The 24943-nt window shown below is 33.7% G+C and overlaps 1 protein-coding gene and 1 pseudogene across 5 annotated transcripts in view; one reads left to right on the plus strand and one right to left on the minus strand.

The window, feature by feature from the left end:
• Positions 1–24943, plus strand: part of NAALADL2 (N-acetylated alpha-linked acidic dipeptidase like 2) — a 1349309-nt gene that overhangs the window by 927104 nt on the left and 397262 nt on the right. The gene's annotated exons all lie outside the window — the stretch shown is intronic.
• LOC119467532 lies at positions 23159–23258 on the minus strand (annotated as a pseudogene).

Here is a 24943-nt window from a genome sequence, read left to right on the forward strand (position 1 = left end):
AAATATGATAAAAAACTAATAAAATTTATCCTTTACCATATAAGACATTAGTTATTAGAACACATCTCTTTTTTAACATTATGTAAAACCCTAAAAGAAATGAACAGCCTGAAAATATATTTTATTGCATAATAGAAATGCTTTCTCAGCATTTTATACTTTAGATCAGATTAATAAAATATAATTTAGTATCCATTTTTTATAAACTTTCTACAGTTATTATGGCTCAATAAATGTTTCTTACACATTGTTAAAGTTTTTTGTTATTAAGTTCTAAAACATTAATGTTTTGTTTTCTATGCAAAATAATTATTTTAGTTCCATTTGACAATTTAAACTTAAGTTGTAGAGAGGAAAGCAAATAAATGCAGCATATATTTCTTCCATGTATAAAAGCTTAGTTACAAATAAATTTTGTATTTTTTATTTTCTAAAAATATTTTCTCTATTTAATAATGTCTTAATTATGTGTATTTTAATCCTTATTTTAAGCCTCAAAAATCATGTTTATTAGTAATGATTCATAATAATATTCTTAAATTAAGGAATTTACATATTTTTAGTATCTCATTTAATATGTTTTAAGTGCTCTTTATACAAATGCATATTTTAATTTTTTAGTACATTTGTTTACTGAATTTCTGTCAGGATAATATTATAGAGCTATAATGAATAGAGACAGTGTTTCAGCTCCTTTAAATAAGAGCTCACAAAAAAATAAATGATTTGGCTTATATGGTTAAAATTAATTTTTTGTCTTAGAAGGTAATTGATAGGTAAAATTTCATGTGACTAGGAGTCAGAGAATAGCTGAGTGTAAGTTTTTGTGTGACGTGGGCAGCTTGTGGAGTAACAGGTGACCGCAAGTTTGGGACAGTGAGAACAACTGCAGGTCCTGGCAGCAGCAGGCCTGAATGCTGGAATGTTGATACCACCTGTCAGTGTGATGAGACTGATCTTTTGAAGGATGGTTCTTGGTGCCCTAGTTTTTCTATTAACCCGCTTAGTACCATACTGATCACTTTCCCTTCTCTGGGACTAACTGCTGTGTCTTGTCCTATCTTTGATATGGAATCTTAAACACTTTCAGTAGAAGCTCTTAATGTAGGATATTGGTACCACAGGAGGGGAGCACCTTAGAGAACTGAAGTACTCTTATATTTTTTCACCTTCCAGGATTAAAGCATGCTGTTTGGATAAGCGCTTGAAAGTGGTTCAAGGAAAGAGTCCTAGCTAAACGTAGAAAAATGAATGAAGTCAAACATGAAAAAAAATTCAAATGGTTTATGAAACAGTATGGCATAATTTTATACTTCCTTAAAACTTAAAGATTTTGAAGGGTAAACACATGCCTGGTGGTCTGAAGCCAAAATCCGCTTGCTCCTGAAATAAATATTTGTAGACAGGAATCTTTCTGTTTATTTGTTTTTTAATATGATGTTTTGAGAAAATAATGGAAATTCTTAAACACTGCACATAAAATTTAGAATATATTAACATTTAAAATAGTAATTTGCCATCTGTTCTTTTTTGAATTCAGAAAAGATGAATAGCCGCAATACAAATGACCCATGATTATAAGAAAGTATCATTCTTTGAGCCCAATGAATTGCAATAAGACTATAGATTTTAAAAGTTATATTTTAGGGTTAGCAATCTGAAGTGAATAACACTTAATATATAACTTAATATAGTTTCTCAGAGCAGATTTAAATTTGTTTTTTTAGTTTAGAATATATTTCCACTGTCTGAAACAAAAATTGGCAAAATACGGCCCATTACTTATTTTATAAAACAAATTTTGTTAGAACATAACCATACCTACTCACTTATTGTCCATGCTTGCTTTCATGATAAACAGTTGTGACAGAGACTGCATGCCCCACAAAACTTTTTACTATCTGGCCCTTTAAGAAAAATTTGCTGACTTCTGTCTAAACCATAAAACTACATCCAATGAAGTGCAAATGTATTATAGTCTAAAGAGAATGACTATTGTAAAAAATTTATGTTCAATGTATTTTACTTAGAAATTTTGCAATTGAATAAGCAGTATTACCCTATAGAGTTTTGTGAAAAATTTGTGGTGTGTTAAAAAAAATTCTATAGCTAAATGGAATCTAGATATTCTTTGTTTCTTTATCTTAATCAGTAAAATGCCAGGATAAATAAAATCTGGGGATTCATTAAATAAATTAACCATATTAGTTTTGTTTAATCCGAAGTGTTTTAAACTTATTTGACCTCCTCTTCTCCAACCATAAAATGATTTTTAGCATGTTTGCAGTATACTAGTGTTTTCCAGAAAAGAATATTGAAAGCGGCTGTCAGCTGGGTGCAGTGGCTTATGCCTGTAATGCTAGCACTTTGGGAGGCCGAGGTGGGCAAATCACTTGAGGTCAGGGCTTGGAGACCAGCCTGACCAACATGGCAAAACCCTGTCTCTGCTTAAGATACAAAATTAGCCGAGTGTGGTGGCACACACCTGTGATTCCAGGTACTTGGAAGGCTGAGGCACGAGAATCGCATGAACCTGAAAAGGTGGAGGTTGCAGTGAGCCGAGATTGTGCCACTGCATTCCAGCCTGGGTAACAGAGCAAGACTCTGTCTCAAAACAAAAACGAAACAAAAGTGGCTGTCCTAAAAAATATGTAGATTGGAAATGTGACGACATGTAGGTCAAAGTAGCTTGCTGAATTCAATTCATAGAATCATGGATTGTAGATTTAAAGGAGCCTCACAGGTTGTGCTTTTATATAATTTTCAAACTTAACAGAAGATTACTGGAAAATAAATTTAATCATTCAAATATGCCTATCTTTTAATGTGTAAGAGATGGCTAATTATGAGCACCTTAAAGTTTTAAAAAATGCATTTAATGGATTTTGTATGAATGTTGGTTTCACTTGCTGGAGATGAGAAGCATTATCATTATGCTGTGATAAATGCTGAAACAACTGTGGTATTTTTATAGGTTAGTGCTATACTTAATTTTAATAGGATATTTATGAGTTTATAACTACCTCTAGATTACTTTAAAACTAAGCACTGAGAACACCATCCACATGTTTTATTTTACAGGTGATATAAGTTTAATGGGGCAGATAATCCAAGGAGATCTTTATTTTGCCTCCAGGATATTACTTTCATTTTCACGGTTTGAATGCTTATTATCATTATTACTGAATAGAATTAATTGAATTAAAAATGATACTTCTAATACCATATGGTGGAATACATTTAATAAAAGGGTTGGCATGTATGTAATGTATTAGCCAAAAATATTGTTGAATTTGATAAACCCCAATAAGTATAAATTCAAAAAGATGAAGTATTAACTTCCTTGTAGTATTTTATTTTAAGTGTAGCCACTTTTATGTTTTCTTTTGTATGTTTTCTTTTGTTTGGTAGAGATGAGATATCAGTTTTTTGCCCGGGGTGGTCTTGAACTCCTGGGCTTAAGTGATCTCCCCATTTCCACCTCCCAAAGTCTTGGGATTATAAGCATGAGCCACCGTGCCCTGCCTAGCCACTTTTATGGATTGGCAATTGACCCTACAATTTTATTTACACATTCATTCATCTATTAAACAATTCCTTATATCATATGCAAAAGTCACCTCAAGATGGTGTAAAGACTTAAATGTAAAACCTAAAACTATAAAAACCCTGGAAGATAACCTAGGAAATGCCATTCTGGACATAAGACTAGACAAAGATTTCATGATGAACATGCAAAAAGCAATTGCAACAAAACCAAAAATTGACAAATGGGGCCTAATTAAACTAAAGGGCTTCTACACAGCAAAAGAACCTATCAACAGAGTAAACAGACAGCCTAGAGAATAGAAGAAAATGTTTGCAAACTAAACATCTGACAAAGGTTTCATATCTAGAATCTGTAAGGAAATTAAACAAATTTACAAGCCAAAAACAACTCCATTAAAAAGTTGGCGAAGGACACCAAGAGAGACTTTCGAAAAGAAGACATACAAGTGGACCAACAAGCATATGAAAAAGTGTCCAACATCACTAATCAAAATCCACATAAGAACCACAATAAGACGCCATCTCACACCAGTCAGGATGTCTATTACTAAAAAGTCAAAAAATAACAGATGCTGGTGAGACTGCAAAGAAAAGAGAACACTTAACAACACTGCTGGTGGGAATGTAAAATAGCTCAGCCACTGTGGAAAGCTGTTTGGGGAGTTCTGAAAGCCCTTAAAACAGAGAGCATATTATATATTGCATTGGAGTGTATTCAATCCCGTAACAGAGATCTTGTTTTGTATATTGCTATGTCCTGATTGCCATGCATATAATAGCTACTCAAACTATCTGTTCAATAGAGGAATGATTCTAAAGACTGGAGAATCAGCAGCAAAACATCATGTAGTCCTCTTTCTGAATTGCTTACAGATTAATAGGCATTTGTAGCACTATGTAGAATATAAACAATGAAGGCGAGCATAGGAATTGTAAGATTGATGCAGGACAGGCAAGCCACAAATGGGAGAGTTCTTAGCTTTGCCCAGGAAAGATTTCAAAGGTGAGCAGGTGGTGTTAAACAGCAACTTTTATTGAGGTGGCAGGTAGAGCAGTAGCAGTAGGACTACCCCACAGGAGTGTGCCCAGAATAGCAGCTAAGAGTCAGTTCTGCACTCATATTTATACTCCCTTTTAATTGCATGCAAATTTAGAAGTGGCTTATGCAGGAATTTCTAGATGAGGGTGGTAGCTTCTGTGTCATCGGGTCATTGCCATAGAAAGGGACAGTAACTTCGAGTTGTTTCCATGGCAATGGTAAGCTGACATGGCATACTTTTGGGTATGTCTTATGGAAAGTTGCTTCTGACCTGGACCTATTTTAGCTAGTCCTCAATTTGGTCCATTGTCTGGGCCCTGTCTCAAGAGACAAGTTCCACCTAGTACCTTAGGATCACTTAAGAAGAACCTAACCCACGTTTTAGAAAGGGACCAAGGATGGCTTTTTTGCGAGAGGCAAACTTTGGTTTATGACCAAAGGATGAGTAGATTTCTTGTTGAAAGGAAGGATTTAGCCCCTTTCAAAGCAGAGGGAATAACATGTGCAAAAACCCAAAATGTGAGAGTAGTAAATTTTTTGTTTGTTTCGTATTTGGAGTATTTACAAATAAAGCCGTTATAACATGCATGTACAAGACAGGATGGACATGTAATTACATTTTTTCTTGGGGAATTCCTATGATGGAATTTCTGGGTTTGGTATACATATGTTTAGTTGTATAATAAACTGCCAATTTTTCAATACGGTTGTCCAAGTTTACATTTTCACCAGCCTGTTATACATCGCACATCCTTTCCCAAACTAGATATTATCATCATTTTTACTTTTGGCTTTTTTAAAGAATTTGTAGTAGTATCTCATTGTGTTAATAGATTACATTTCCTTAATAATAAGCATATTTTCATGAAATTATTAACCATTCAAATGTTTTAAATTTGGAATTTGGAATCCTTTTTGGAAGATATCTTTTCTAGTCTCTGGCCAAATTTTTTTAACTGGATAGTTTGTATTTTTATTATTGAATTATAAAGCTCATGCTATATTCTAAATACAAGCCTTTTGTCACATATATTTATTGAGAACATTGTCTCCCATTTTGTGGCATACTTTTTGTTTCCATAAAGATGATTTTTAAATTTTAAATATTGATTTTTCTAATTTATCAATTTTTTTCTTTTGCAGTTTATACTCTTCATGTCTTAATCTAAGAAATATTTTGTCTACCTAAAGTTGCAAACATTTTCTTATATGTTTTCTTTAAGAAGTTTCATAGTTTTAGCTTTCACACTTAAGTCTGTGATCCATTTCAAGTCAGTTTTTTGTGATGCTATTTAATTTTAATAAATAATTGTAATGTTGATTTAAACATTTATTTCCTTTATTTTTTATTTGTGATGAATGTAGGAGAAAAGTTAAGTGGTATTACCAAAGTCACATCTAGTATTATATAGAGTCAGAATTAGAAACAGATGTAGCTTACTTCAAAACATTTTGTACTATCTAATATAAACCCTAATTTACTAAAGGGAAACTGAACTAATGACAGAAGTTATAGATTCGAATTTAAATAGGCAAACCAAACAATTCTTATCTAATATCAAACTTAAATATAAAAATGGCCTTCCAATTGGAAAATTTTGAATTCTTTATAGGGTGTTCTAAATTTTTAGGAATTTTTTTTTGAGACTGGGTAAGTTACAAAGAAAAGAGGTTGAATTGGCTAACAGTTCTGCAGGCTGTACGGGAAGCAAGCTGCCTGGCATTGGCTCGGCTTCTAGGGAGGCCTCAGGAAAGTTTCAGTCGTGGCAGAAGGTGAAGGAAAAGCAGGCCCATCTTACAAGACCAGAGCAGGCGCCAGAGGTGGGGTGAGAGGATACACACTTTTAAACAACCAGAGCTCCTGAGAATTCTGTCATGAGAACAGCACTAGGGGGATGGTGCTAAACCATTCATGAGAAATGGCCCACATGATCTAATTACATCCCACCAGGCCCCACGTCCAACCCTAGGGATTACCATTCAACATGAGATTTCGGGGAGAACACAGATGCAAAGTATATCATCTATTACAGGGTTAATTTTTAAACACCTTGATTGATATATAATACACATATCATACAATTCACCATTTAAAAATGTACAATTGTATTTTAGTATATTCATATTGTTGTTCAACTATCGTTTCTATCTAACTTTAGAGCATTTTCTGAGACAGAGTCCCACTCTGTTGCCCAGACATGATCTCAGATCTCAGCTGACTTCAACCTCTGCCTCCCAGGTTCAGGTGATTGTGGCCTCAAGTGATCTGCCTGCCTCAGCCTCCCAAAATGCTGGGATTACAGGTGTGAGCCACCATGCCCAGCCCAATTTTAGCACATTTTCTTCACCCCAGTTATAACCCGATACTTTTAGGAGTCACTCTTTATTCTTCTTTCCCCCTAGTCCCTGGTGACCACTGATCTATTTTGTCATTGTATAGTTTTATTTATTATGGGAATTTCATATAAATTGCATAATACAATATTTCATCTTTTGGGACTGCCTTCTTTTACTTAGCAGAATGTTTTCAATGTTCATTAGTGTAGTAGCATGCATTTCTTTATGGCCAATAATCTTTATGGCCAAATAATTTTCCATTATGTGACTATACTATATTTGGTTTATTCCTTCCTTAATTAACAACATTTTGGTTTGTTCCACTTTTGACTTTTAATACTAATGCAGATATGAACTTTTTTTTACATGTTTTTCTGTGGATATATGCTTTTTATTTTCTTGTTTGTATAACCAAGTATGGAATTGTTGAATCATGTGGTAACAATTTTCCATTTAAACATTTGAAGAACTTTCAAAATGTTTTCCAAAGTGGCTGCACAATTATACGTTGCCATCAGCAATATATAAAGGTTCCAACTTCTCCATTTCCTTGACATTCACCTGTTATTACCTGTCCTTTTTATTGTAGCCCTCTAGGGAGAGATAATGTAAGAAGTCATGGTCAATCGCATACATATCCTTTTCACCTGGGGGAACTCTAAGACGTATACTTAAAAACAAGATGAATGTACCTTTGACAATAGCCTTTCAATATTTGTACCTATCCAAAAATTTACACGCCTGAGTTAATGAATCACTAATACAAGTAAATCATCTTAGAATTAAAAATTATAATTGTATTAATTTATTCAAAACCACATTTAAGTTAGTATTTCATATGTTTTGGATTATATTTTTTTCTTTTTAAATTTTTAATTATGGATACATGATCACTGTATATATTTACAGGGTTTATGTGATATTTTGATACAAGCATACAATGTATAATGATCACATAAAGGTAAATGGGATATCCATTACCTGAAGCATTTATCATTCCTTTGTATTAGGAGCCTTTCAGTTATAGTCTCGTAATTATTTTGAAATACACGTTGTCGTTGTTAACTGTAGTCATCCCTATTGTGCTACCAAACATTAGATCTTATTCCTTTTATTATAGTTTATTTTTAATTAACAATTTATATAACTAGGGGGCACAATATGATGTTTTGATATATGTATATTATGGAATGATTAAATCAAGATAATTAACATATCTCTCACTTCACATCCATATCATCTTTTTGTGGTGAGAACATTCAAAACCTACTCCTTAAGCAATTTTTAAATATGCCATGCATCAGTATTAACTACATTTACCATGTGGTGCAATAGATCACTGATACTTATTCCTCCTGTCTAAATAAAACTTTGAATTCATTGACCAACGTATCCCCTAAAGATATATAAATCTGTTCTGTTCTTGTTTTTTTTTTTTTCCCCATCTTTTTAATCTGCTTCTTGCCAATTTGATTCAAAGGCCTAACTGGTGAACCTAAAAGGGTAGAAAGAAAAAAAAAAATGTTCTTCCTCTCCCACACTACAATAAAAGCAGAGAAGTTCTTTTGCTTAAGGCATTAGGAAGGTGGTTGTAGCGTTTGTTGAGAATTATCAAACCCTTACTCTTTAATGAACAGGGAGAAATATAGTTTTTTATGTGTTTATATGCAGCAAATTAGAGAAGATATGCAGTGGGCTCTACTAATATTCTCTAGTTCTTTCTCAGTAATAAACTGGAAATAATTTTTACCACTGTGACTAAGACAATAATTCTGCTTCTGTCAGATTTTTCTGTGTAGTTCATATAATTCTTGCTTCAGGCAACCCTGTTTTCATTAGAATGCTTGCTTCTTGCCTCAAGGCCATTAACAATAATTAGATATTCTTATCATTTGCCTATTTATTTTGGTAATAGCTGAATAGTGTTGAATCTCTTTTCTCCTCTGCCTTATTGCTCTGTTTCTGTATTTATCCTCTTTCTGAGAGCTTGTCTCTGGTGAAGAAATTTTCCCTGTGGGTTTACCAGCAGAGTTATTCTTTTTATTACAATCGTAAAAATTCCTATTCTCTGCGTTCTCTTATTTACGTTAATGGTAATTTCTTTTTTGAATCTGAGTTAGTGAAAGGCTTTTTCTGGTATCCTAAACTCTCCTATGTTTCACTGATGACACAGATTTTGTATTCATTTGAAGACTTTTCTTGAAATGTTATATTGGAAAATTTGAAGAGTATGCACAATTTAGAAAGATGCTTTGTTATCATTATATCCTCAGTATTGTTTTGACAAGTAATACTTTTGGTTCCTTGATTGATTTAACTTTATCATTATAAATTAGATATTAATTAATGTATTTCCTTGGATAAAAAGATAAAGTAGTCATATACTTTAGGCTTATATTTTTATATATAAAAATCTTTTAAATGTATGCACCTCCATTCAAATAAGAATTATCCATGCTCCCATTGGTAAATTATAATTTCTCTTAAATTTATTGGTACAATAAAATCTGATTGTTATTATCAATTTTATTTCCAGAAATTAAGAATAAGTATGAAAGAGAATGAAGCATTTCTTTCACTATGTAGAAAAAAGAAAAATAATGAGCTACTACTTTTGGATCTTATTTAGGTCGTGTTGAACAAATTTTGGCCAAGGACAGAGTTTTATGTCAGCTGGGACCTCCTACCAACTCACATCTATACATAATTAAGACACTTTGAGTGTGGTTATTTTATAATGACCATTTACTATTCTGATTAACCTGAACATTCAAGCTTCAGGCTCTTATTTCATCATCTAACTCATACATAAATAGACCACATTTGTATAAATGAAGGCCCAATGCACCAACTTCCGTTCAAAGCATAAGGAAATGAAAATTATATACAGAAAAACAGTATGACCTATTTTCATGAATGTCTCCCAATTTACCCCAGTTTTGCTAGTAAATTTGATTCTTGTCTAATCTACCCTGAAATTTAAAGGAAGTCTTCAATAATAGATTCTATTTTGAATTGTAATTTTTACCTTACCTTACTTTTAGTTTGTTTGCAATAATATGTAATCATATACATATTTATGTGCTGTAGACAAGTAAAAGATGGCTTCCCTCTACCTTTCTAGGTTGTTTGGCTAGGCTACCAATTAAATTGACAGAAAAGAGGTTGAATACCAGATACAAATATACACTTACGAGAAGTAAGACTTGGTGTTCAATAGATTAGGAGAGTGAATATAGTTAACATTAATCAATTATATGTTTCAAAATAGCTAAAGAGAATAGTTTAAGTATCTCTAGCATAAAGAAAAGATAAATATTTCAGGTGATGGGCATCCCAATTGTCTTGATTTGACTATATAAATGTATCAAATTATCACTTCTACCTCAAAATTATGCACATTTAATATGTATCAATGAAAAACAACAAATAAAGATTTTTAAAAATAAAACAAAAACAGATGAACAGAAGAAAAGTTATAGAAATTTATTATATGCATGAGGGCATCATATACAAGGAAAGTGAATATCCTGAAAACCAGCGACATCTAGAAGCTTATATATGCCCAAGGGGGAGGGGAAGGTAGATTTAGGCAACTTAGAAAATAAAAGATTTTTTGAAAAGACAAATGTCACCTCAGAGAAATAGGTGATAGGCTGTGATAAAGTCTGTTTGAACATTGTATGACCTTCAATCTCCTCTCCTGTTACTCCTTCGTGGTTGATGGGATTATCTGGGAGGAACTCATGACAATTGAGTTTAAAACTTACGACAATCTCATTATATCATCAAATATTTCCTTGCTTGACTCTTGGTTTGATAGAATCATACAAACAAGGTAGGTTTATGCATTGAATTTGGTTGATTATCTTTTTTTTTTTGATTCTATAGATCTCCCTCACACTTTGTAATCTTCTGAGATTTATTTCCAAAGAAGCTGTTCATTTGTTTTGTAGAGTTTTCACAGTAGAGTTGTTCCATCCTAATGGTATTATTATTTATTATTTATCCTAATTGTATTATTTAAAATATTTACCTGACCTCTGTGTCCTCTATAAAATAATTCTTAAATCTATCATCCTGATCTGTTTAGATTCAAGTTTTTGACAAGAATGCTTCATAGGTGCATTGTGTGTTTCTGTCGAGAGGCATGTATTATCTTTCTTTCCCTCTCCTTCTCTATTTACCTTATTAGAGTTGGTTTTGGGAATTGCCAAGTAGTCCACCCTCATCCCCAGTATTACTTTCTGCAGTTTCAGGACAGGTCAACGGCAGTCCAAAATATATGAAATAAAAAATTATGGAAATAAACTTCATAAATATTAAAAGGCACACCATTCTGGGTAGAGTAATGAAATTTTGTGTTATCTGTGCCTTCCAGCCCCGTCCTTCCCAGGACGTGAGTCTTCCCTTTGGGATATTTTATGCTACTTGTATGTTAGTCACTTGGCAACCACCTCGTTATCAGATCCACTGTTGTGGTATCCCAGTGCTCATGTTCAGGTCCCCTTATTTTACTTAGTAACAGTCTCAAAGTACAAGATAAATGATGCTGACAATTTGACGCTGCCAAAGAGAAGCCATAAAGTGCTTCCTTAAAGTGAAAAGGTGAAAGTTCTCCAATTAATAAAGAAAGAAAAAGGCATATGCTGAAGTTGTTAAGATCTATGGTAGAAATGAATGTTATAGCTGTCAAATTGTGAAGTAGGACAAATATTTTTTTTTTACTAGTTTTTCTTTCTACTTCAAACTGCAAAAGTTATAGCCACATTATGAGGTAAGCACTCAAAGTGGGAAAGACATTAGATTTATGGTTGGAAGACATGGCAAGAAATGTGTTAAAATTGACTGCAGTCCTGTTAAGTACAATCTGCGGTTTCTGACATCCACTGGGGGCCTCGGAATGCACTCTATGGATAAAGAGAGATGACTGTATGTCATAAGAGTATTACAAAATTAAAGTATTTTATTTCTGTCATTCCTTCTTCATGTATTAGCTAGAATACTTCTATAAAGAGAAAATTCTCCTTTGGTACAATTTTTATAGGAAAGTCAGATTAAATGCTTGATGACTTCTCCTCTTTTATCCATTTCAGATTGATAAATCACTTCTCTAGCAACCTCCAAAAGTACCCAATGGATTTATGTTTAGTATCAGTATACATTTAGGAAGGGTTTTACTTTGAATATGTAAAAATCATTCGAATTTAGTTATCTTAAGGTGAATCAAAATATTAAACCAAAACCATATGTACAGTTGAAAAATAATATAAAAGAATAAAACAAAAATACTAGAGAAAGATTTGTTGAATATGCTAAAACAGTGATTTGTGTTTAAAAACAGATTTTCCTCAGTTCTTGTAATGCTAATAGCACTAAAATATTGATAGTAAATAAAATAGAACAGTAAAATTCCACTAATACATTTATTTCTTAAAATCTACAATGTGTTGTCTATTTATTATATGCCAGGGTCTGTTCCAAACACTACAACTAATCATAAAGAATATTCTCAACTCCATGAAGAAAGGATTATTATTACCATTTTACATTTGAAGATATCTTACCTTCTTAGAAAGCTGCTTGAGAGTTAATATTATAATTATCCCCTGTTTAACCTCCCTAAATACCTTAGGGGGTTTATGAATGTCTCCAGGAGATCCACCATTCTCCTTAACTATCTATGTGCTTGTACATGTTTCTAGAGATTTTCCATAGCTTTAATCAAATTTTGAAAGGAAACGGTGATCTCTTATCCTCCCAGAAAGTCAAGAATCAGTGCAATACCCGAGTTGATTAATAAGAATATGACGCAGACGTTGAGAATTCAGAAGAGTCTGGTCATTTTTATTTGCACAAATATTATATAGATCTATCTGACAGTACAGGCAATAGCCACCTTACTTTGGATGTATATATTTTTCAATATACATAATTTCTACCTAAAAACTTCTATAGAGTCTCAAATATATCTTGTATCTTAGTTTAAATGTTTTCTGGTGCCATGTAAGACTTAGCATACACATTGCTAGACATTATGTACTTCTGCCTTGAATTTCAGTAGGTATACATTTGTTAATGCCATAAAATACAGAAATCAATGTGTTTACAAATATTTCAGAGAATAAAGATTGCTAGTGAAAAAACAACCATCTAAATAAAATATAAAGATTGTAAATAGTCACCACCCGTTTTAATGTATGTACTTGGCAAGAGTACCGAGAAGGAACCTCAGGCTGATTTTTCCACCACCCCCAACAGTGATTTCCTTATTAAACACAGAATGACAGTCTCTTTTTCCCATAACGTTTTTACATTACTCATATAGATTTTAGTTTCAGCAATATTATCGGTGCCGTCTGAACTATTTTTTAGTGGATTGTTCATTTTTTTATGATAACTCTGTGTCCTTCATCCTAGACTCTACCTCTAACTGTCAGAACAAAGCCATAATATCAGATATTCACTATTAGTAGAATTTCAAAACTACATTCTTCGACTTACCAATAGTTTTAATACTGTGTTATAAATACTGTATTTTAAGCACAAATTGTTCTTTTATAGAAAAAATACTTTTTCCATGATGGGTATTCTATTTTATTTCTGCTTAATGGTACTTTTTATCATTCTGTTCATTACAATACTCATCCTAGAACCATAAACATACTCAGTAAAATGCTTCAGGGGACAAATTATCAATATTTCTAATTAAAGATACTGTTGACCATAAGCTAATTAGATTAAGCAACATTTTAAGAGTGGTATGGAAATTATTAAATTATAAATGAGTAGGATTAAAAATAATGTATAGTTGGAATTTTATAAGGCTACATAAAGCATTTTTACATTGAAGTAAAAATAATATAGGATTGGATTTTTTCCAATCGAATTTTATTATTTTTAAATTTTCTAATTACTGGCAACAGTGCCCCCTGCCAACATTTATATTTAGATCCAAGAAGGAATAAACACTGTACTCTACCTTTATCCGCATTCTATTTGTTTATTTATTTATTGTTCATTCTGGTTTGATAAGTTAAGTGGTAAACTGAAATATTATTAACATAAGCATAGTTCAAACCTTCACTTAAGTAATACAAGTGGAGATATTTTTCTTCCTGCTTGAATTAATCTACTTTGCTTTATGATGGAGAGGTCATTGCTAATGCCCAGAGCGAGGAGAAACATTAGGGAGTGAATGATTTATCCTGTTTTTGCATTTGTGTAAACAAGATAACTGTAAATAAATCTTTCCTGTTTTACCTCGAAAATACAATTCTAGAATGTATTAAGCCTTAAGCTGGAAACGGAAAGGACTGAGACGAGTAAAGTCAATCCTTTGGAAAAGCAGAAGCCAGAAGAGGGGCAACCCTGGCTCCAGAAGTCACGTGAAAGCGGAGGCTTTGCTTGTCAGGATCATACTCTGTGACTTCAAAAAGTGGCTCCAGGGGAGAGAACAATGTTTCTTACAAACACTGGAAGAATGTTTGTCTGAAGCTAAAGAAGTCAAGGACTGATTGAATTCTAAAGCAGAATGAAAACCTCATGATTCCATGGTAAACTCAGAGGTATATGCAAAAAGCAGAAGTGGTTAAAATAAATCTTAAGTCATTCTCAAGTTAGCAGGAAATCAGGAACAAGATTTATTGGCACCAGAACTATTTGTGCAAATATATACATATAGAAAAAATAGAACTTTTAATTCAAGATATAAAAGTGTTCAAGTAATGCTGAAAAAAATTATACTGTACTTTCCACTCCTGCCCTCAAGGGGACCACCATGAAACAAAAAAAATAGGGCTCAAATGCTATGATCATTTTCCTGTTTTATATTTGGCGCATTAGATATAAAGATTTCTTCAAAGTTACTTCTGGGCATTCTGTAGAAAATCAGCCCATTGAGAAAGAAGTGGTAGTACATATCCAATATAACCAGCAAAGCAAACGTTAAAAATTTTTAAAGCAGGAAAATTGGTAAAGTCAGAAAACTATTCTAGTGAAATTACTATATACGTAATTCACAAGTAAATGAAAACACTAGGATGCGGCCAGATGATTGAAGCTTAAATACCTTATTTTGGCTAAACAAGGGGAAAATGGTTTTAAGCTTCGGGATGAAGGAAGCAAGTCATAAGAAGTGAAGGAGAGGAAAGGCGTGGTAAATACGGGGTTTTTTTTGTTGTTGTTGTTATGTAGCTATCAGATGGGTGGTAAGAGTGGTCTCCAAGAGTAGCTTTCTTCCTGATAAAAAGGCATTTTTATAAATAGAAACTTCCTTCGTAAATTTAAATTTCTTTGGCAAAAGAGGATATCTATACGCTTTTAGGCAGTTAGGGGGCACTCAAGAGCTTTTTCTGTATTGCTGATTCTCAATTACCTTTAGTCAAAATAATCTGTATGCCAGCCAGACATATTTTGAAGTGGTATATTGTGGTACGCTTCCATCTGCACCTGTGCTAAGTAGCACCTTTATCAGCAAAATTCTGTTCTAAGTAGGCAGCACCAGATAAATGTTATTCTTCCCACAATCATGTCCCAATGAGGCCTATTTCTGTCAGGGTGTGTTTTGTGTTGTATGAACCTTTTTGAAGCATCCGATGCATGAGACTTACAGTGTCCAGGAGAGTCATAAAGATGATTAGAGTATGTTCAGTAATTTTCCTCAGGTTACTGACGAACACCAAAGAATACAGTAGTGTGCTATCAGGTTCTATGTTTAGCATGTCAGGATGGCCTCATTGAGAAACCTTTCCCCTTCTCTATCACCACATACCTCATGTTGGAATTATTTAGCTATATCTTTACTTCTCCACTAGAAGGCCACTAATGTACTTGCCTCCCTTGATTGTGGGCCGAACTGGTGACTGCATTCTAATTAGAATACCTAAAAATTGGAGGATGTCACTTTCAGTATTAGATTACAGAGAGACTATATTGATCTCTCGCTGTCTCACTCTGAGAGAGGCCAGCTGCCATAACTGTGATCTTCCCTTCAGAGAAGCTCACGTAGCAAGGAACTTAGAGAGGCCTCGAACCAAACACCCAGTGGGGGAAGTAAAGCCCTCAGTCCAATAGTTTGTGAGAAACTGAACACTGACAGCAAAACATGAGTGAGCTTGAAAGTGAATGCTCTAAGTTGAGGCTTCAGAGGAGACCTCAGCTGAGGTAGAGGCTAAGTCATTGAATTCTTGACCTAAAGAAACTGTAAAATAGTAAGTATTTATTTATTAAGCTACTGAGTTTGCAAATGGGGGTGGAGACTTGCTGTATGGTAGTAGATAACTAATGCATCTACCTTAGTAGGGTCTTTTTCTGAATCATTTCTTTATTCCCCAGATAACTACATAATCCCTTGCTTTACTGTGGATTACCTGGATCATACTACATGTTCAATAAATAGTTCTCAGATTGTATTTTGAATAATAACAATAAAAATCTATTGAAGGCTAAAAATTATTTAAGGCCAACGTTATTTAAGGTATTTCACATATATTTCTGCTTTTTTTTTTTGAGATGGAGTCTCACTCTGTCACCCAGGCTGGAATGCAGTGGCATAATCTTAGCTCACTGCAACCTCTGCCTCCTGGGTTCAAGCGATTCTCTTGCCTCAGCCTCCCAAGTAGCTGGGACTACAGGCATGCGCCATTAAGCCTGGCTGATTTTTTGTATTTTCAGCAGAGATGAGATTTCACTGTGTTAGCCATGATGGTATCGATCTCCTGACCTCTTGATCTGCCCGCCTCAGCCTCCCAAAGTGCTGGGATTACAGATATGAGCCATCATGGAAATCATTGCAACCTCCCTATGAGGTAGGTTCAGTCATTCTCTCCATTTTACAAATGAAGAAATTGAAATCTGGAAATATTATGAAATGTTTTCAAGATCACAGTTGCTAAGAAACAGAGTCCTACAATTGAACCCAAATAGTCGAGCTCCAAAGTACATGCTTTCAGCCTTCATGCTTTTCTGCTTTTCTATGAATTGATGAATACTTGCTCAATAAAAGAATGAATCACCTAATCATTATAACACTGAAGTTTACAAATTTAGCACTTAAATTGTGTCTTTTATTTTTCCTGGATATGTAATGAACACTACTTAGGAACATTAAAGCTGTGGTCTACAAATTGTTTTTGTAGACACACTGTTTAAAAACATTTGACCACCCACAAAGAAATCAGAAATAGGTAAAGTAATTTTAAAATAAAGAAAAATCCGTTTAAATATAGAAGACAAATCTTACATTCTAGTGAAATAAGAATTCTAGTAATATGAACTCATAGCTCTTCTTCCCTTTCTTCCTTTCTCTCCCCAAAGAACACCTATACCTTTTCAAACAAAATACCTACTTTTAGATGTAATTCTAGGACGCATAAAAATAAAATTTATTTCCCTCATAATTTTCTCAATTCTACTTGTCTAACATTGATTTTTTTTTCTATTTGTAATGCAGCATAACCCAATAGAATTTCCCATTGTTTCTTTCCTAAAATTGTGCACCTGCACCATCAATCATGCCAGGAAGAGCTAGCACAACTTTGGAATGAAAACCAATAACCTACTGTGAAAATAGAGACAAGACAGCTTAGAAGACTGATTATGAATTATAGAGCTGCTTCCTGATCTGCAACCACCCAAATTCTTACAGCTTGACAGCTGGTTAGTGAGCACAGGACAAACTGCAGGCTTGCCTTTAGGACCTAAATGAGGGCAATTTGCACAGTTTGTGGTGCAGTTACCTCAGAAAAGACTATAAACCAAAATATTTTAAACTAAAGCACTGAAATAGTTCTGTTTCCAAGTTTCCTCATCTTTAAAATGGGAATAAAGACATTTAAAATTTTAGAGTTGTTTCAAGAATAAAGTTAAATAAATCACATATTTGGAAGCTTTATTAATATAATAGTTAATATACAAATGCAAAGTATTACCCCAGTTGTTATGACTGTCTTTGAACTAATATTATTCTTAATTTTACTGCTATGCAATTTGTCTTTTTATAATTGTTTAATAATTTTCAGTTTATGAAGAATTGCAATAGTGTAAAAACGCATATCCTTTACCTAGATTCATCAATTGTTAACATATGATGAATCTATTTTATTGAATCATTTTGTGTACACCCTACACACTCTCTCAGGCATGCTTCCTCTCTGAATTATTTGAGAGTAAATTATCTCAACCTAAAGGTAGTTAGAGACATGAGTTTTTCATCCTAAATCCTTCAAAGTGTATTTCCTATGAGAAAAGGCAATATTTACATAACCACAATTAAATAATCAAAATCAGCAAACAATATGGATAGAAAACTCTTGTCCAACACACTATCTATGCTCAAATTTTGAAAATTGTCCTAAAAATGTCTTCCATAGCTATGTCCTCAACCCAACCATTCCCTTTTTTTTTGTAGAAAAATATAAGCCTTTTAAAAATACTTTAGTCTTTTATGATCTTGACACTTTTTCAAGAACACAGGTAATTTTCCGTAGAATTTCCCTCATTTGTCTCATATATACTGTGCCTTAATTTATATATTTGCATAGAAATGCATTAGGATAGAATTTCTAAAGCATTTTTGAAAAAGTCCAAGAAGCAGATAGACAATATGCTCTTTGCTATTCCTGAGGAAAAAGGAAAGAAAAAGTGACGCATATTCCTTTGGATTTCCAACAGATAAATTTCAATTTGGTTCTCATTGAAAGCTGTTAATATTTTTTACAAAAGCAAAAGCGGACTAAAAGAAATCAATGATGGTGGAGGAGATGAAGAAAATTTGGCTAATAGGCACAAATATACAGTTAGATAGAAGGAATAAGTTTTAATGCTGGATAGCAGAGGTAGAGGACTATAGTTAATAACAAGGTACTGTATATTTTAAAGTAATTTGAAGAGAGGACTTCTACTTTAGGTGATTATACTCTGGAGGTGATGGATAATTTAAACATCCTGAAATGATAATTTTGCATTTTATGTCTATAACAAAATATCACATGTACCCCATAAATATGTACAAATATTATGTGTCAATTTAAAAAGCACTGTAGATTATTTTTTTAAAAAAGAGATCTATCACCTTGAGATTCATTGTGTTTTACATACCATATTGAGAAACAGATACGATATTTAGACACGCATCTGTAAAATGATAGTTGTGTTTTCTAATGTTTTTGATAACTTGTAGACATAGAACTGCAATGGTCTCCCCTTACCAGCAGGAGATATGTTCCAAGACCCCAAGTGGGTGCCTGAAACCACAGATAGCGCTGAACCCCTTTCCAGTCAATCAGAACATCTTTCTATTCATGCTAATGCCTTTTTCATCTTTACCAAGCACTCATCATGTACGGTGACAGTAACTTTCCCAGTTTGAGGTGCAACAGCAAAACTAAAACAAGTTTTTTGTTTTTTTTTTTTCCCCTTCTCACAATTTGACAATTTATTCTTACTTCCAATTTTGGCAATCTCAGCATGTGATTTCCTTTGTTTATTAAGTTTAGAGCAGTCACCTTTCTGTTTAAGAAAAACACTATGTCTCTTTGGCATATCCAAATAGCCAACATCACTAGTTTTGTGCTTTGGAGCCATTATTGTTGTTGTTATTATTATTATTTAATTTGCATGTTTATTAGTTAGGTGGCACATTATTCCATATGCTTAGCTATTATTAAGTAAAATAAGGGTGACTTGAACACAAGCATTAGGATACCATGACAGTTGACCTGATGACCGAGATGGCTACCAAGTGACTAACAGGGAGGTCCACAATGTGTACAGCATGTAAATGCTGGACAGAGAGATCATTCGCATCCCAGGCAGGACCGTGGGGGACAGTGCAAGATTTCATTACGCTACTCATTACGCTACCAGAAGACTGTACAATTTGGAACTTACGAATTGTTTGTTTTTTGAATTTTTAATATTTTCAAATTACAGTTGACCATGAGTAATTGAATCGGAGGACAACTAAACTGTGGATAAGGGAAGCCCACTGTTATTCATCTTTTCTATCACTGAAGATTTATTCATTCCCCCAAAATGTCATACTGTCTACAAGGGCAGCCAGTTTCTCAGTAGCTATCCTTTAGCAAATTGAAATAGACTAATGAAAAGGCAAGGTGTATTCCTGTAGGAATTCCAAGATCCCAGCAACAGCCCTGAATCTGTAGGAAACCAACCCCTCATTGTGAGTTAAAACTTCAAGATGAAGTTTTAACTTCTTAACTTTTCACATGCCTGGAAGGTTAATTCAGCAAAGATCAAGGCAGAACTTCATTTGCCATTGTCATTTAATCTTGTTAAGTACTAATTGCTGATTTCTGTATAATCTTTACATACTCATGATAATAATAACAGCTAAATCCATCTCTGAAAAAGACAGGCCACTGTTTTCAAATATAAATTGCTACCATAATAACAGCTGCCAGTCTCAGGAGGAACTATGGTGTTATGGTGTACTATTTTATATTTTATGAGCAATGAAATGGCAATATGAACCAATCCTTGACCTCTGACTTCAAGAAATATATGAACTGCTTCTCTTCTGGTTCCTTTGTTACTTTGCGTATTACCAAGCATTGGAATAAAGCAAGCATGGTTTTAATTTTCACCTGCCAAAACTGCTAAAATCAATCTTGCTGCATTCAATAAACAACTCACTGTGCATAGATGGGTAAATTTTATTAGTTGATGAATAGCAATGGGATCCCGCCATTAAATCATAAAATAAATCCCATATATGTGACAAATACTTTTCAGTCCATGACCATCTTCCTAGGTAATCATATATAGTATGAAAGATGAATTTTCTTATGACCTTATGTGTACAGGACAAAATACAATGATGCTGTAAGTCGTGAGCTTCATACAAAGTAGTTTGTTTTTAGCAAAGTATTAGAAAATCCTCCCAAGACTACGAGGCCATCTTTCAGTGCTAATTTGATCCATTACTTAATCAAGGGCACTATCTCTCGTGGGTCATTTATTCAGTCAACAAATTTTTGTCAGATCCTATACTGTAAAAGATATGATTCAAGGCTCTTTAAAGATAAAGATGGAGTAAGACATATTACTACCTTTAGGAGACTAACAGTTTAAATGGGGAAGAAGCCATATGAGCAAATGATCAGCACAGCGTGATAAATGCAAATTGTTATGAACGTGCTCTCTGAGAAGTAGAACCTAATTCTTATTTGGAAAGAGATAATATGAAGTTTCATTTTCCTTATAACTTCCTCCTCCTCCCCACTTTAGGTTAGAAACCCTTTCTCTGTACTTTCATGTGAATCTGTGTATGGTTCTACCATGGTGTTTACAATATTGAGTTTGAGCTCTTGCTAGCTGGATGACTGTGACAAGACAGACCTCTAAGTCAGTTTCCTCTTTTTTTTAAGTGAGAACAATTTGTTCATTCATTATTGATCAAGAAAACTTCTCTGTGCTACATATTTTTTAGTGTAATAATATATTTTTAATATTACTTTATTTATAGGGCTAATATTGGGATTCAATGAGATAAATCAGATAAATCATTTAGCTCAGTATCCAGCACATGGTAAATTCTCAATAAATACTGACAACATACTTATTATTATGTTGCATAATTTTGGTGAATATTATATTTTTAGCTGCTTTTATCTTTTAACAACATGTTCTAAATATGTGTTTAAAGTATATGTAATTTTTGTCTTCATATCATGAAACTCTTAACAGTTTGAGGAGATTCAGATAAAGCTCAGGTAGATTAAGATATTTATTTATTTTCAGAGTTCAATAGTACATGTATTTAACAATTTAACTTGTGACTTTCTTTTCCACCAGTGCCTATCCCATTACCCAATACGCAGTAGGAGATAAATACTTTTTGTCCTATTGATTTCTTCAGCTTAGGAACAATTAAGCCATTCATTGAACAATTTCCATTTCTCCTAATAAATACTTCTCTCTCTGTCACCTGCATGAAGAGCTTCTTCTGAGAAGGAAGAAGAACCATGAAATTTGGTGCTTTCAAAAAAAACAGATGAATGGAGTTCACTTTTTTTACCCTCCAATACAGAGTTAGGGCCGACTTTCATTTTGGAAGTTAACATTTTGGGCTACACATAATCAAAAAAAGAACACCCCGACTAATGTTTTAGAGTAAATTCTTTTATTTTAAAGATGTTGATTTAATTCAATTGCATTCTGTATACCAAATTTTACCTTTTAATGCCATTTGTAGAATTTTAATTTAGCAAGCATTTCAGTGTCTGATTTCTTATTCTTAATAGATTCATATAACATAGGTAATTGCAATCTTGCTACAAAATGCCAAGATTTTAATATGATTAATGTTTGATAAGTACTTAACGTTCAGTACATTAAAAACACACAAAGACACACAAAAGTTCTGTGTCTTCTTTTTGTTATTGAGACATACATCACTAATCTTTTATTAACTTCTTTTCTTCTGGGTAATACATCCCCAGTATGAATTTCCACTGGGACCTGCCGTTATTAGATCAGGTAGATTGAATCACACAAAACCAAATGGACCTTTTTTTCCCTTTCATTAAGTCCCAAAGCAACTGTCGTCACTCACTAGAGGAACAAGAAATCTAGATCTGCAGTTATGTTTTCTGATATAGTTTGGCTGTGTCCCCAACCAAATCTCATCTTGAATTATAGTTCCCACAATCTCACATGTTGTGGGAGGGACCTGGTGGATGGTAATTCAATCACGGGGATAGTTATGTCCATGCTGTTCTCATGATGGTGAGTGAGTTCTCACAACATCTGTTGGTTTTATAAGGAGCTTCCCCCACATCACTCTGCACTTCTCCTTGCTGCTGCCACGTAAAGAAGAATGTGCTTGCTTCTCTTTCTGCCATTATTGTAAGTTACCTGAGGCTTTCCAGACCCTGTGGAACTGTGAATCAATGAAACCTCTTTTCTTTATACATTACCCAGTCTCAGCTATGTCTTCATTAGCAGTGTGAGAACGGACTAATACACTTGCTTACTGAATTCGAGACCTATTTTACATTAAAAACTGTATATTATAGTGCCTTGATTCTTAATGACATTTTCATATTTTAGAGTTATTAACAGTGTGCTTGCTACTACATGGAAAACGAAAAACAAAACATCACCACCACCCATCTGTCTATATTGTGCACTTGAGAGTTTAGTTTCAACCTCCAATGCTTTTATTGCCACCATTTTTTCATTTTTAGTTTTTATTATTTTATACTTTTTAAAAATAAGAAATGCTTCACAAATTTGCATGTAATCCTTCCAAAGAGGCCATGCTAGTCTCCTCTGTATCATTCAGTATATGTGCTGCTTAAGTGAGCAATTCCCACCATTTCTAAACAGTTCTAAGTTCTTTTCTTTTTTTTTTTTTTTTTTTTTTTTTTTTTTTTTTTTTTAGGGCTTAGTCAGGGGAGTGGTGTGGGGCACAGCTCTAACAGAGCGATTTGCCCACAATCCATAGCCAAACACAGAGAGCACAATAAGGTCACATCTTCATGGGGTGAATGTTTATTTCTGAGCCCACTGAATTCCCCTAGGGACAAAAAGGCTGGGCAGCAGTGACATCCAGTCATATTTCTTTTGCCTTGTTGAAAGCAGGTTGAGTGAGCTAGGCAAGTCACTTTTTATTCTCTAACAGAAACATTAAAACATGAAGCAAGTGTAATTTCTGTATACAGAGATTCTCATGAAAATTCTGTGGGTATACCATGTTTCATTTTTTGTAACAAATGCACTTCAAGTTTCTGGGTCAGGTGCACACATATCTTCGTGTGGCTTATGTCCATATCATGGAAGTTTACAACTTACTGTTTACAGTTTCTCAGCCCTTAAGAGAGGCAATTCATTAATTTTCTGGTGACGATTATAAGCCTTTTTGCTTTATAGGGAGATTGGGCTAAGAGATTCCCTAAACACCCAGGTTGTAATCCCTGTCATGTTATTAACAACACAGTAAAGCTAGTTTATCATTTTAGTCTTATCTCTTCATTTACAAAATTGAAGTCTTGACCTGGATATTCTTTAAGGTATTGTGCCCCCAAACAAACAAATGAACAAACAAAACTATGACTTTGTCTTGTTAAATATTTCAGTGAAAAAGTTTTTGTTCAGTTGCAGTGAAGGGAAGTGTGTAACCGATCATGCCTGTTTAGCAGTGATATTGACAGACCCGGCAATGATTTATTTGTGCATGCAAGTTAGATTTCCTGGTGATGGAACAAGAGAAAGACACTAATTAATTACAGACACAGAAGGAAGTAAAACGACAGCCCCAGACTTGACCCTCTGCTGGACTTGCAGCTGACATCCAGCTTTCATTCTTAATTCTTGATGCTTCTGCTACTTTTACTGTTTTCAACCTTCGCAAGCATGTCTTGCCCCTGTCCTTTAAAATCTTCTAATTCCCTTCCTCTGCTAATCCGTATCCACATGAGGAAAGCAACTATATGGTTCTCATCAAATCAATTTCAAACTCTATTATCTGCTTTAGGGCTAAGTTACTCTTAGGCCACTAGAAACAATTATAAGCAAGTTTTTGCAGAAATTTTTCTTAGGATACCTTCTCAGAAAAGTAACTATTGGGTTGAACTACTGCATATGACACTTAAAGGTATTGATAAGTTTTGTCAAACTATCCTCCAGGAAGATTATACCCCTGGAGGAAGTGTGTCTGTTTCCTGGAATTACATTGTCATTTTATCTTAAACATTTCCAAAGGTGTTTCATTTTAATTTACATTTCTTTGATGTCTAGCAAGTAGAATATTTAAGTTTATTAGCCATTTTATTTATTGTTATAAGAATACACTATTTATGTTACCGGATAGGGGTCCCGATCCAGACCCCAAGAAGGGTTCTTGGATCTTGCACAAGAAAGAATTAAGGATGAGTCAACAGTGTAAAGCAAAGGCAAGTTTATTAAGAAAGTAAAGTGGTGAAAGAACAGCTACTCCATAAACAGAGAAGGGTGTTCTCGAAAGTATGAGGAGGAACATGTCCACCCTAGGTA

This window comes from Cebus imitator, unplaced genomic scaffold (genome assembly GCF_001604975.1).
Source record: "Cebus imitator isolate Cc_AM_T3 unplaced genomic scaffold, Cebus_imitator-1.0 Scaffold300, whole genome shotgun sequence".
In the NCBI taxonomy this organism is placed as follows: Eukaryota; Metazoa; Chordata; class Mammalia; order Primates; family Cebidae; genus Cebus; species Cebus imitator.